This window comes from Rhinopithecus roxellana, chromosome 19 (genome assembly GCF_007565055.1).
Source record: "Rhinopithecus roxellana isolate Shanxi Qingling chromosome 19, ASM756505v1, whole genome shotgun sequence".
NCBI classification, from domain to species: domain Eukaryota; kingdom Metazoa; phylum Chordata; class Mammalia; order Primates; family Cercopithecidae; genus Rhinopithecus; species Rhinopithecus roxellana.
The window spans coordinates 64,447,311-64,461,674 of record NC_044567.1 but is presented as its reverse complement, the minus strand read 5'-3'; the positions used below and the strand labels follow the sequence as shown (position 1 = coordinate 64,461,674).

Sequence of the window (14,364 nt, the reverse complement as noted above, 5' to 3'; positions counted from 1 at the left end):
AAGCCTCTTCTGTCTGTAGGTCCCTTCGATGGTCTTGCCCTGGCTGCTGTTAAGACTCCACACATGGGTCAGAGGCCTGGGGCTGGGGGCGGGCGCCCGGAAGGCACCTGCCAAAGACCTGAATCTTCTCACGCAGCGGAGTTCCAGGGGTTCCCAGGATGGGGCTGGTTCCCACCAGGGCTGGCTGGAGGGCACACGGGCCAGGTCCCAGTGCACCCCAGACTCGCCACACTCACTGGTGCATGCGCGTGGGTGCAGACAACTCGCTGGTCACAGAGGCGGTGCCTCCGCTAGTCCCCACAGGCTGGAGCTGCCCTTGGTGGCCCTCAGCTCCCAAGCAGGCTGGGTTGCTGCTGTTCTGGGCCCCCCTCCCCGCTTGGGCCCTGCTCTGCCTGCCGGGAGACTTTCGCCCCATCCTGCCTCCCAAGGAGGATCTGGCCTCAGGCATCCTGCGCTAAGACAGGGACCACACAGCGTGCTCCCAGGCAGGGCCTCTCCTGCCAGCCCTCGGGGAGGGGAGTGGCTTTTCCCTGGGAAGGGTGGGCACCCACCAGGGACAGCCACAGGGGACTGGAGCCGGCATGGGAGCCATGGCCACAGCGTGGGAGGCTGCGGGGGGCACATCCCCCGTGACGGGCAGGCAAGCAGCCCTCCCAGACAGGAGGCAGCCCTCCCAGCCCACGCCCACTCCTCACCCTGCCCAGAAGACGGGAGGCAGGCTTCCAGGCCAGGAGGGGCCAGGGCAGACTTCACTTGCCCTTCCACTTGCTGGGAAAGAACCGAACTCAAGAAATGCTCACTGAGCACCCCCACCTGGCTGCACCCCCAGTCCCCAGATGCCTCAAGCCATCCCCCTCAGCCTATTTCACTGGTGTTGGAGGGAGACTCCCCAGGCCTGAGGCATCAGAGGTGAGAGGGAAAGACTCTGGAAGCCAGAAACTGGGGGCTGGTTTATCCTCACAAGCACCTCCCTGTCTTCTCAGCCTCCACAGGGCACAGCAATTCCTATCTTACGGAACAGGAGGAACAAAGGAACAATATAATTCCTTGTTGGGAACTGCCAAGGGGGCCCACATATCTCCCCTGCTGACAGCAATACCCCCAGGCAGACCTGGAGGCCAGGTCTCCTCTTTCTGTGCCCCCACGTGCCCCTGCCCCCAGGCCATGCAGCCTGGAAGCCTTTGGGGCTTTGCTCCTGCTTCTGCTCCCCTTTGAGAAATACTCTCCCCTGGGCGTTCAGAACCTTTAAATAAACAAAGACACAGCCTGCATCTGGCCCTGGACCATGTGGCTTTGGGGCCGCTTCCTGGAGCCAGACATGGATGGGGCCTTGCCTTGCGGGGCAGCAGTTTAGCCCCGACCCACGTGACCGAAAATTGCTTCCATCTGCCTGTGGGTCTGAGAGTCATTTTGCCCGGGACTGGGACCAGCCCCTACCCACCCCCACCTCCCCCCAGCATCCCTCAACGCTCCCCAGCAGAGCCTGGGGGGAGGTGCTGCCCCCTGAACTCTCCTTCCTCGCCCCCAACGCCCCTGGAGCCCAGAGCGAGAGAGGGGCGGCCTCCGCTGCAGCTGGGCCCCTCCTCAAGCACTAGCACTCTGCAGAAACTCAAACCAAACATCCTGCCCGCCAGGGGCCCTGCTTGAGAAATAATCATAAAACACAGCCGAGCCCCATCTTTGCCACTGACGTAGGGCAGTGGCTGGCCTTCTGCACAGGTGAGAGCCATTTCTGCGACCCCTCCCTCGACAGGCAGCCTTGCAGGCCCCAGCTGGCCCGCAGGCAGGCACAGAGAGAGCAATGCCAAAGCCCACCTTGCTCTCCTACCTGGCCAGGTGAGCTCTGGGGTCTGCCTTCAGGACCCCCAAGTGGGAGAAGCAGAGACCCCACACCCAGAGACACTTTCATGAACTAAAACTTTGATTTCCACAGAAAGCCACCAGGTGCCTGGCCCCAGGATCCCACGGTGCTCCGGCAGCTGGAAAGAATGGTAAAGACCACCCACTCCATTGTCTGTGACCACGACACTGTCCATTGTCTGTGACCACGACACTGTCCAAGGCCTGCGCAGCTCAGCGTGGTAGCCGCTGGCCACGTGACTTTTCCTTTTAATTGCCATAACATTTACCATGGTCACTATTTTGAAGTGTGCAGTCCAGTGGTGTTAAGTACATTCACAATGTTGTGTAACCAACCAATCTCCAGAACTTTTCATCTCGTAAAACAAACTGTCCTCATTAAACAACTCCCCAGCCCCATCCCCCGAGCCTCTGGCAAGCTCCATTCTGCTGTTTCTCTGAATCTGACTACTCTAGGGACCTCGTATAAGTGGATCCTACAGGGTTGCCCTTTTGTGACCAAATTATTTTACTTAGTGTAACACCCTAAAAGTTCACTTATGCTGTCACAGGTATCACAACTTCCTCTTTATGGCTCAGTCAAATTCCTTGTATGTTCCACCCTTTATTTATTTATTTATTTTTGATCCAGAGTTTTGCTCTTGTTGTCCAGGCTGGAGTGCAATGGTGCAATCTTGGCTCACCGAAACCTCTGCCTCCCGGGTTCAAGCGATTCTCCTGCCTCAGCCTCCGGAGTAACTGGGATTACAGGCGTGCGCCACCACGCCCGGCTAATTTTGTATTTTTAGTAGAGACGGGGTTTCTCCATGTGGGTCAGGCTGGTCTCGAACTCCTGACCTCAGATGATCCGCCTGCCTCGGCCTCCCAAAGTGCTGGGATGACAGGCGTGAGCCACCGCGCCCAGCCTGTTCTACTTTTGATCTCTTCATTCATTTGACCACAGGCATGCGGGTTGTTTCTACCCACTGGCTACTGTGAACAGAGCCGCTATGAATGTGGGTGCACAAATACCTCTAGCTCTTTAAGACGCTGTGCATTCTCTTGAATCCATACCCAGAAGTGGAATTATGGGATGGTATGGTGGTTCTTGTTTTAGTTTTTTTTTTTTTTTTTTTTGAGACGGAGTCTCGCTCTGTCGCCCAGGCTGGAGTGCAGTGGCCGGATCTCAGCTCACTGCAAGCTCCGCCTCCCAGGTTTACGCCATTCTCCTGCCTCAGCCTCCCGAGTAGCTGGGACTACAGGCGCCCGCCACCTCGCCCGGCTAGTTTTTTGTATTTTTAGTAGAGACGGGGTTTCACCGTGTTAGCCAGGATGGTCTCGATCTCCTGACCTCGTGATCTGCCCGTCTCGGCCTCCCAAAGTGCTGGGATTACAGGCGTGAGCCACCGCGCCCGGCCTCTTGTTTTAGTTTTTTGAGGAATTGCCACAACGCGTTCACAAGTGACTTCTGAGCACTGGACACTGAACTAGTCCAACTGAGGAACGGAATTTTTATTTATTTTTATTTAAATTTAAATAGCCACATTTCATAAACGGCAACTATACTGGATGGTACAGAATTCCAGTCCAACCTACTCTTTACTAATGGGAAACTGAGGTCCACAGAGTGATTTTTTTCCTGAAATGCCACTGTAAGTGGCCAGGCCAGCACAAGACCTTCACTGAATTTGGCTACCTTGAAAGTTCACATTCCTGCTTGTGATATGCGGTTAGCACCTGTATCCCCTCCACAGACCATGGGCTCCAGCAAGATGGCAGCTGCCCCGTTGGGATCCCCACTGTACTTCCAGGCCTCGCCCTGCTACCAGCACGGGTGTGCAAGGATCTGTCTGGGTCCCTGCTTTCCATTCTTTCGGGTATCCAGACTAATGATCACCAGTACCCACGTCGACTCTCCGAAAGGTTCTGATTTGGACAGTAACTGACAGGTCACCCCACAGTCAAAGCAAAATGCAGAGCTTCCCTCCTGGCTCCATGGCTGAGAGTCAGGGGCCTGGGGCTCTGGTTCTGGTGCTGGTTCCAAATGACCTTTCGCAAGTCTCTCCACCCTGGGAAACAGGCCGTGCACCTCCTGACCTCCCTCCCAGCTCCTGCTCTGCGAGCTCCCGGGTGCCCGAGGCTGTGGCTTGCTCAGTGATATCCCAGCTCCTAGCGTAGCCCCTGAGTAGCGCAACACACCTGCTCCAAAAATAACTAACACATCCGCCAACAGAGGCATGGAGGAACCCACTGTGGTGAGTCCGCACAGTGGACTATGACTCAGCCATAAAAAGGCACGAGCATGCTCCAACAGAGATGAACTCTGAAAACATTCCAACTGCAAGAAACCAAGCACAAAAGGTCACATCTTTTATGGTTCTAGTTATATGAAACGTTCAGAGCAAGTACATCTATAGGGACAAAGAGCAGACTGGTGATTTCCAGGGGCTGGGGGAAGGGGAGTGACTGTGTACCGAGGATGGCGTTTCCTTTTGGGGTGAGGAAAACGTTCTGGAATTAGAGGTGATGCTTATAGAAGGCTGTGAAAAAATGCCACTCAACTGTGCTTTCTGAATCAGCGGATAGTGTAATATGGAAATTATGTCCCCATGAGGAAGGGAGAGGAAGGGAAAGAAGGGAGGGACGGAGGGGAAAGGAATGAGGGAAGGAAGGAAAAAAGGGAGGGGAGGAGGGAGGGAGGGAAGGAGGGAAAGAAGGCAGTCATTTCTAGTGGAGCTGGATTGAAGAGTCCAGTGGGTGCAACAAACCACCATGGCACATGTATTCCTACGTAACAAACCTGCACGTTCTGCACGTGTATCCCAGAATGTAAAGTACACTAAAATAAAGAAAAGAGTCCAATGTTTTCCACAAGTGCCCAGGAGCCAGCTTTACAGCTCAGAGGACAGCTGAGGCCCAGATGCCAACACTTAGGCCTGAGTTCCTCAAGTTGGTGTTGCCAGACTGTGCCCCAGACAAGCCCCCCATCTTCTTGCAGCGAGGATGTTTCTGGGGTGGCAGCCAGCCGGAGGTGTGAGGTGGCAGGAGACCGTGACGGTTTCTCTGCAGGTTCCCATTCTGAACCCAGGCCTTGTGCCAGGGCCCCTCTGCCATTCGCTGGCACTGGTGGCAGTGGGTCACTGGTCCTGTGATGGGGACTGCCCCTACATCTGCCCATCTTGGGGACCAGCTCCCTCCTCCCCGCCAGCGTCCACTGGGCCATCTTTTCTCCAGAGCTGCGGGTGGGTCTAAGGCAGGGATGTAATCCACTCGGCCTTGAGCCAGCACCCTCTGCCAATGTCTGCGCTTGGTGACAAATTCTTACCCCCACCCCAGGGCCTGCCAAGGATGAGGGAATTGGATCACTGCCTGTGGCTGGGACGGGAGGCTGTAGGATATCTGGCTGGGAGACAGTGCCCAGAGAGGAGGTAGCTATTGGATGTGGCACACTTTAGAGGCACTCACATTCATCACAGCCCCAGGGCTGACCTTGGCCCACCTGGCCCGGTGCCGAGGGAGAGGCTTGACACAGCAGGCTTGTAAAGCCCGACGTGGAAACCGAGACCCAGGGGCCGCCCTTCTCTGCCCACCCCTCCCTGTGTGTCATGCTGCCTGGTCTATGACCCAGAAATGTCCACACACGTCCCATCAGCCTTGCTGGCCAAATGCAGAGATGGTGTCGCTGGGGCAAGGGACCCTGAGCCATGGCCCAATGCCGTTGCCAGCTTCAGGGGACAGCCACATGGTACCCATGTCACAGCCGGGCCTGCACCCCAGGACAAAGCTCTGAAGTCAAGTCAATGCCATTCCCATCTTCCCCAAATCCAACCCATGCCTGGCTCTCAGAGCACGGACTGAAATGGCCACATCCCCACATACCTCGTCAGTCACTGCCAATGGTGGCCAAGCTGAATGCAAGGTCATCCTCCTCCTGCCCACGGAGGCCTGTGAAGCCACTGACCAGGCCACGGCCGTGGAGCCAGTGGCACTCACCACACCCTGTCAGCCTTCCAGGCCCGTGTCCAGGAGAAAGCTGCCGGCAACTGCAGCTGGTGCCCTTGCCCTGGCGAAGACTTCCTTGCCTCCATCCACCCCGGCCCAGCACTCTCCTTACTTTGCCTCATAACAACACACACAGGAGCAGCCTCAAGCTGTCCTCCCTCTACAGGCTCCCTGGAATCCAGACCCTGGGGCCACCACTCCTGCGGCAGCCCTACCGCCACCTGCAGGCCTTCCCAGAACCCTTGAGCTCATGGAGGACTTCAGATCCTATAAATTAACAGATGCTCCCTGTCCCCCACAAAGGGGCTTCTTAAAGGTGAGTGAGTCCCTGATGCAGGCAATGCTAGGGGCACAGGGTCCAGCCAGGGCTGCTCCCTCTTCCTCTCCTACCTCCCTGGGTGCCTGCAAAGTCCTTCAGATCCCTGCTGAATCCTGGGGAAGCCCTGCCTCGCAACCGGGGCTTACCCTCCCTGCTCCCACACAGAGCCTGCCCTCTGCGTCCAGGCAGTCTCCCCACGATGGTAACTGAATAATGATGTGTGTGGTTTCCTCTCACCACGACCTCCCCACGTTGGGTTTGTGAAGCCAGACACCTCATCCATCAATCACGCTCACTCTGGCCCAGCTTTCTTCAGAGTAGCGTAGGGCTCACGGCAAAGCCCCGGCAAAAAGTCTGGTGAATGAATATGAACAAATAAAGAAACGAAGCTCATCAGAGCTGTCGAGGTTTACTGGGGCTCTCTGTGCCAGGCGTTACTCTAATTTTTTTTTTAGAGAGTGGGTCTCACTAATGTTGGTCAGCTTGGTTTCGAACTCCTGGCCTCAAGCGATCCTCCCACCTTGATCTCCCAAAGTGCTGGGATTATAGACATAAGCCACGGCACCCAGCCCCAGGTGTTACTCTAAACACTGCTCACGAATTATTATAACTCATGGATCATCACACATTCCTATAAGGTAGTCACTGATACTGTCCCATTTCACAGATAAGGAAACTGAGGCCAAGAGGACTTTTGTCAATTATGAGGGTCGCAAAGCGAGTAAGTGGTAGAGCCAGGATTTGAAGCCAGGTAGGTGAGCCCCAGGCTGCTGACCCCTCCCCAGGCCAGGTCTTTGGGCACCATGGAAAGGCTGGAGAAGTATGGGGTTCCTGCAGCCAGGACCCAGAAGGTGCCAACTGCGGTGTGGGCAGCTCAGCACTGAGGCTTTGGACTCCAGCTCCTCCTTCAGTTGCTCTCCCCCAGGGAGTTAGAGGCAGAGCCCTGAACTGCCAGGAGAAGATTCCACCCGCCAGTTGGGGAAAGTTGCCAGGTCTCTTCCCAGGGCTTAGAGCCACTCCAGGCCTATCAAAGCACACGAGCGTTTTAGTTTCCATAACTTCCTTGCAAGAAAGGTGATGGTACCAGCTACTGGGCCGGGCTGGGGGTCCCAGATTCCAGGGGCCCTCTCAGGCCTGCCTATGGCTCTCCCAGGACACAGATGCTTACTTGAGAAACCCTAGTGCACCAGGGGTCCCACAGCCAAAATGAAGAGACAGAGCTGCCCCAGCGCCCCTGCCAAAGCTCCCAGGTGGATCTACCCAGCAGACACCAAAATGTCCATCCCTCATCTGAAAACTCCACCTCCAGAAGGCCGCCCCAGGTTGGGCTGACAAAATCCACAGAGGCCTCAACGATGACTTCTCACTTCAGGTATGAGTGAGTGGGTTGAGGGAGAAGCTATTGTTAACTACTAATAGTTCAGGAAATGCAGGTAAAGGAAAGAGAATGGTAAGGCAACAGGGCTGGAAACTAGACACATGCGCAGAGGTGGGCAGACCTCAGAGAAAGAACTGCTCTGGAACAAGATGGTAAAGAAACTATAGACAATAATGGTAGACGATGATCCTGGGGTTCCAGTGGACCAAGACCACAACACTGATTCATTTGAAAAGTATGTATTGAGTGTCTACTTCACAGTAACAAGCAGATGACACTACAGGCTTGAGAGCAGTCAGAATGAAAACAGCGGTGGCACATGGGAATTTCAAGTTCATTTATTTAAATGTTTATTAGCAAAGACCTCTGGGCAGATGTGAAGCAGTCTTTAACATGTAAGGAACTCACAATCTGAATTGTCCTGTACAGTAGTACAGGACACGTGTGTGCCACAAACCGCTTTTAGAATCTGGTGAAAAGTAAAGACTCTCCCTAGAAAAGTATATATTGAAGACAGACAGACAGACACACACGCATTTTGGAGGGTTCATCAAAGAATCCCTAGGCCAGTGGATCCCAATTAAAAACAATAACTTGGCACTCTGGGAGGCTGAGGCGGGAGGATCGTTTGAGCCCAGGAGTTCAAGACCAGCCTGGGCAATGTAGCGAGGCCTCATCCCTATAAAATGAAATAAAATGAAAATAAAAAAAAGAACTTGGTGTGATGAGAACTTACAGAATTGAATAGGGTTATCTCAGCATTACCTTCAGCACTCTCTAAACTTTCGACCACACACACGAAGTTCTGGGTTCTATGGCTAGAGAAGAGGGAGGGCAGGTTAAAAAAATTATTCAAGGTGGAAAATTAGTCTGAGAAACAAAGAGGTAAGAGGAGAAGGCTGAGGCCAGCTGGCCTCCATCCCTGAGCTCCGGCAGGAAGAGCCCCCAAGTGAGAACAAGTTGCTGTTCACGGACAGTGGACTCCAGAGCGGGTGGACAGAGACACTGAGGAATGTCATCCCTGGGGGGCTCTGAAAACAGGATCTTTTCCCATCTCAACTCCTCTTTCCACTGCACTGTGCTCCTATTAACCTACCCAAGCTACTACAAACACTCCCTAAATGTCACCGGGGACGTCCTGTTCTCTTCTAAAGATGGAAACACTGAATATAAATGACCAAATTGTGCAAAAGTGTGTGGGTGGGGGATCAAGGACTGAATTTTTAAAATGCACACAGCTCATCTAATTTGTTAACTAACTCCAAATCCAATGACACTTCACACTTTGTATGGGGCAAGAAGCGTCTCCTCCAAGTCTGCTTAGGACCCGGGATCCGGAAATCTGAGACTCTGCCTTCCCCTCCTGAGAAACTCTGAAACCCTGCTTAGAAATTGAGCACAATGGCTCTGGCCTCCCAGAGAAAGACAGGGATTTGCAAAGGCAAAGAGCTGCATTTTTCTCCGAGCTGGAGCTCTTTCCGGTTTCCACGATGGGGCTTAAACAAAGCCGCAGCTTTACGGTTCCCCTGTCAGTGCTCTCTCCTTCTCAGGGAGTGACAAGGTGGAAGAGCCAACAAGAATCCTGTGTGCTCCTTTGCAGGACCTGGAAAGGACAGGTGGTGTGAGTCTGTCTCTATCCAGCCTCCTCTTTCATTCATTCAGGGGCCCCAGGCGCCCCCAAGGCAGGGGGGCGGGGGTCCCCACTTTTAATGCCGGCCAAGGTTCCTCCAGCTTTTCCCTCGCCAAACCTTTTCAAGCAAACCTCTCCTCTATTGTGGAGGAAGGAATCTCAAGCAGCTCTGCCTTTCTGCCAGCACGCTTTCAATCGGCCCCAGTCGGTAAAGTCAAATTTGGACAAAGTCCAAAGGCTCCCCACACCACCCGCCCCTTTCTGGAAGAGGCCTCCTCTGTTCTTTCATTTGCAGCCCGCCATCTCCCCAGCCTGAGTTTTTTCACCCAGGCTCCATGGCCTATTGAGACATCAATCTCGGGCCAGAGCAAGCTCTGACCTGCAAACCATCGCCATTCACTTCCTAAAGAGCCACTCTCAGAACTCAGGCTGCAGGGAGGGCAGGCCAAAGATGAATCCTCTGACTTCTGCTGTGGTGTGTGGGGGGTGCTATTTTATATTCTGTTTTCCGCTGCCCTCTTGCCTTGCCCCAGCCCCTGAAGTGGATCCACTGCAGAGGGAGGATCAGGGAATGGCCCTGATGCCTCCCCCACCCCAGAGAACATTCCAGCAGGAGCGGCCCCTACCCCAAAGCAACCCCAAGATCCAGCCTGTGCCAGCCCTCTGGCCATGTCCACAGTGGCCAGCCAACCACAGAGATTCCATTAGTTCTTGGCAAATCTGCAAACTTAAAAAGAGAAAGAAAAGTTCCCCCATGGGTGGGTGGACACTGGCCATCTGTCACAGGCTGGAATTTCCTCTTATCAGGGATGTCCCCTAAGCAGGGGTGGGGGAGAGCAGGACCCAGAGCCTCCCTCTCTCCAGTCCCTTCTGCTATCAGCAGGCCTGTCAGCAGATACACAGCAGAGCTCGGCAGTGAGGCAACAACAGGGGCTGGGGGGGCTGGGGTTCCACCTCCCCCAACTTATGAAATCATCTGAAATAACAACACGTAGACAAGGGTCTCTGGGGTGCAACAGGGTGGCCCCCTGCCAGGAACTGGGTAGAAAAAAAAAGCTTTCCCCAATTCCCTTCTGCTGTGCAGGTCAGGCCCTAAGGATGCTGCAGAGGCTGCCCCATGCCCAGGCTCTTCAGAGAGAGCAGGGGGCTGGCTGGAGGCAGGGCCTGCTTGGGGGTGGGGGGCAGGCAGGGAGGGGCACATTCCTGGGCCATGAGTAGGAGCCTGACTAAATGACTCCTTCAGGAGGGAGAAAGACATCGCACACAACTGTCTGATTATAGCCAGAAGGGCTGGGAAGGTGGGGGAAAGGGGTGAAGGGGCCAGCTGCTCCAGGTGCCCCCAATCCATGTAGCACCCACCTGGGCTGACGAGAGTTGGGAGACTGGAGTTGTTTTCTCTCCCCATCTCTAGGCCCTGCCCCAGGAGTCCTCCTGCTCAGGAGCCTGGGAGTTGAGGAGGTCTGGAAGCAGTAGGCCCACAGTGCCATTGCCTTGGGAACCCACAAGGCCTTGGATGTGGCTCCCTCGGTCCTAGCTTTGCAGGCAACCTACCTGGACTGCACCCACCTCCCAGAAGAGCTGCTCAGAATCCTACATGTCCGAAAGAAAGATCGATCAAAGAAGTGAGGAAGCCAAAGAGAGGCCTTATGAAAGCTTATGACGCATTTTCCAAGTGCACACCCCAGCAACTTCAAATGCTTTCTGAAGTAAGGATGGGGATGGATGGTTGGATGAATGGATGGGTGTATGGGTGTATGAATGGGTGAGTGGGTGGGTGGGTGGATGGACAGATGGATGAATGGATGGGTAGGTGGACGAACAGGCAGGTGAATGGATGGGTGGGTGGATGAATGAGCAAATGGATCAATGACTAGATGGTTGGGTGAGTGAATTGGGGGATGAGTGGATGGATGGATGAGTGGATGAGTAGACAAGTGGATGAGCGGATGAGTGGATGGGTAGATGGATGGGTGAACGGATGGATGGGTGAGTGGATGGGTAGATGAGTGGATGGGTAGATTGATAGGTGAGTGGATGGGTGGATGGGTGGATGAGTGGGTGAGTGGATGGATGGATGAGTAGATGGGTGGATGAGTGAATTGGTAGATGAGTGGATGGATGGATGAGTGGATGAGTGGATGAGTAGACGAGTGGATGGGTGGATGAGTGGATGGGTAGATGGATGGGTGAGTGGATGGGTAGATGGATGGGTGGGTGGATGGGTGAGTGGATGGGTGGGTGAGTGGATGGATGGATGAGTGTGTGGATGAGTTGATGGACAGATGAGTGGATGGGTGGATGGGCAGATGGATGGGTGAGTGGATGGGTGGGTGAGTGGATGGGTGAGTGAGTGGATGGATAGATGAGTGGATGGGTGGATGGGTAGGTGAGTGGATGGATGATGAGTGGATGGGTGGGTGGATGAGTGGATGGATAGATGGGTGAATGAGTGGATGGGTGGATGAGTAGATGGGTGGATGAGTGGATGAGTGGATGGGTGGATAGGTGGATGAGTGGATGGATGGATGGATGGATGAGTGGATGGATAGATGGGTGAATGAGTGGATGGGTGGAAGAGTGAATGAGTGGATAGGTGGATGAGTGGATGGGTGGATAGACAGATGGGTGGATGGGTGGATGAGTGGATGAGTGGATGGGTGGATGAGTGGATATATAGATGGGTAGATGGGTAGATGAGTAGATGGGTAGGTGAGTAGATGGTCGGGCGGATGAGTGGATGGATAGATGGTTGAATGAGTGGATGGGTGGATGAGTGAATGAGTGGATAAGTGGATGAGTGGATGGGTGGATGGGTAGATGAGTGGATGGACAGATGAGTGGATAGATGGGTGGATGGGTGGATGAGTGGATGGGTGGATGAGTGGATGGATAGATAGGTGAATGAGTGGATAGGTGAATGAGTGGATGGGTGGATGGGTAGATGAGTGGATGAGTGGATGGATGGATGGATGAGTGGATAGATAGATGGGTGGATGGGTGGATGGGTGGATGAGTGGATGGGTGGGTGAGTGGATGAGTGGGTGGTTGGATGGGTGGGTGGGTGGAAAGACAGGTAGGTGGAAAGATGGATGGATAGGTGGATGTAGCCTATCCAAGGAGTCTCAGTTTCAGAAACACACACATACCCTTTCATCCCAGACTCTCCCCAGGAAAAAGCAGTGTGCATAGACCACTACCTGGTCACACCTCGAGACAGTCACTTTCATCCTCTCTGGAACACTGCCTTAGGGGATGCTGCACAGGGCATCCAAGCAAACTGAGCTCAGGGTATGAGACACCAGGAAGCAGCAGGCTTACTGTGACCCTACGGGCCTGCACTGTGGCCCCTGCTGCCTGCACTGTGGCATGAAGCTCAGATGCACCTCTGGACTTGGGGTTCTGACCAGACAGAGCCACCAGTCCTCTGAAGAATGAAACACACAGGGGTCACCCTTGCCTCCGAGCTGCAGGGAATGACGACCACCCAGCCCTTCCTTTCCCCAAATCTTCTCCAGGCTTCTGTGCATGGTTCTGCTGACCCTCCTCCTGTCTCTGGCAATTCTCTCAGCCTCTGCTGGCTCCTCCTCCACCCTCACCAGCGGAGTCTAGCTGACTTCACCCAGCCCCTGGACATTCAATGCCAACAATGCCACCTTCTTTGTCCAGATTCACACTTGACTGCCAGCCTGACTCAAAGACGTGTCCCTGGGCCCCACTGTGCCAGGCCCTCTGCTGGGTCCTGGCTATCCGCAGCCACGGCCACTGTCAAGCCCCGACATCTGAAGACACCTTGAACCAAATGACCGTGCCCCAGGCTGAACTCTGGAGCTCCCATCCCACCTGCCTCCCACCCCATCCTGCATCAAAGTGAACGGCCTCTCCAGCCAACAGCTATTGCAGCTAGATCTCTAGGGGCCGGGCCTAGGCCCTCCATTTCCATTACTCCAAATCCACTCATCCATCCCAAACTTCCATCAATGTTAACCCAACACATCTCACAGCCACCTGCAATCTAAGCTACCACCATTTTCTGTCCCTACCCCAATCCCTCCTCCTCAAAGCGGCAGGAGGCCTGTGTAAAATTTATTAATCTGATCATTTCCCTCCATGAAGCTGTGACTGGTTTCCATTGCACCTGGGATAAACCATATTCCTATGGCTCCAGAATCCTGTCCTACCACCAACGTGCGGTGTGACCCTGAGCAAGTAACTTAAACACTCTACACCTCAATGTTATTACATGTGAAATGGGATAATAACATCTGTCTCATAAGAATGCTGGGGATCAAATGAGATATTTATTTATGAAGCACATAGTGTTGTGCCTGGTCAGTAAATGCTTGAGGTCTTTGTTAACGAAACACACTCCCCTAACCTACTCTTCAGCTTCCATCCACACACAGCCTCCCTGGCTGCCTTTCAGCTCTTCCAATGAGGCTACCCACAGAGGTCCTCCCTGCTGGGGCCATCCTTTCTCCATGTTGTTCCTAGAACTCCCTTTTGTTTTCCCAGGATAGCTCATCTACACCGGGTCCCTCAGTTCTTACACACGTGGCCCTCAGATTGCTGTCTGGGATCCGTTGCATTCACTGCCCACAAAACCTTACACGTCCGAAGCAACCAGTAAGATGCTGTGAATGAGTGAATGAATGAATGAATGAATGGCCAGCCTGCTGCCCTTTCGTCCGGCCCCTCCTCTCTCCCAGACCAGCATGGGGGCAGCCACGGCTCCCATCTACCCCGGTAACACCACTCCCCCTGTGCCAGCCGTGCTGGCCACAGTCCTTTCCCACGGCGTTCCCGCGGCTTTGGTGTGTGGCCGCCTGTGAATGAGAGGCTCATGATTTCCGGCTTCCATCGTCCTTCTGGAGCCATAAAGCATTAAGGTGGAAGGATGGATGGGCTTCCTGGGACAGCCAGGGTGGGAGGCCGGTTCAGGAAATTTTGTTCAGGAAATGGTCAGTGTGGGATGAGGCGCCCGGTGGAGAGGGGAGTGGGGCGGGGACTTGGGGCCTGGCTGTTCTTTAGCCAGGGACTCTAATCCCCACCCACTTCCCCGCCCATTCCCCAACCCCAGTGCTGGGCTCAGGACCCCTGGGGGCTCTCCTAGGAACACAGAAGACACAGTAAGGACCAGGGACACAGGACAAGCAGAGCCCGTGGGCAGGGGGCCTCCACCCAGAACACCTGCGCCTA

General features: G+C 54.4%; 1 protein-coding gene across 7 annotated transcripts in view; it reads right to left on the bottom strand.

The window, feature by feature from the left end:
- SEPTIN9 (septin 9) overlaps positions 1 to 14,364 on the bottom strand; it is a 214,333-nt gene that overhangs the window by 19,922 nt on the left and 180,047 nt on the right. The window lies entirely within an intron of this gene.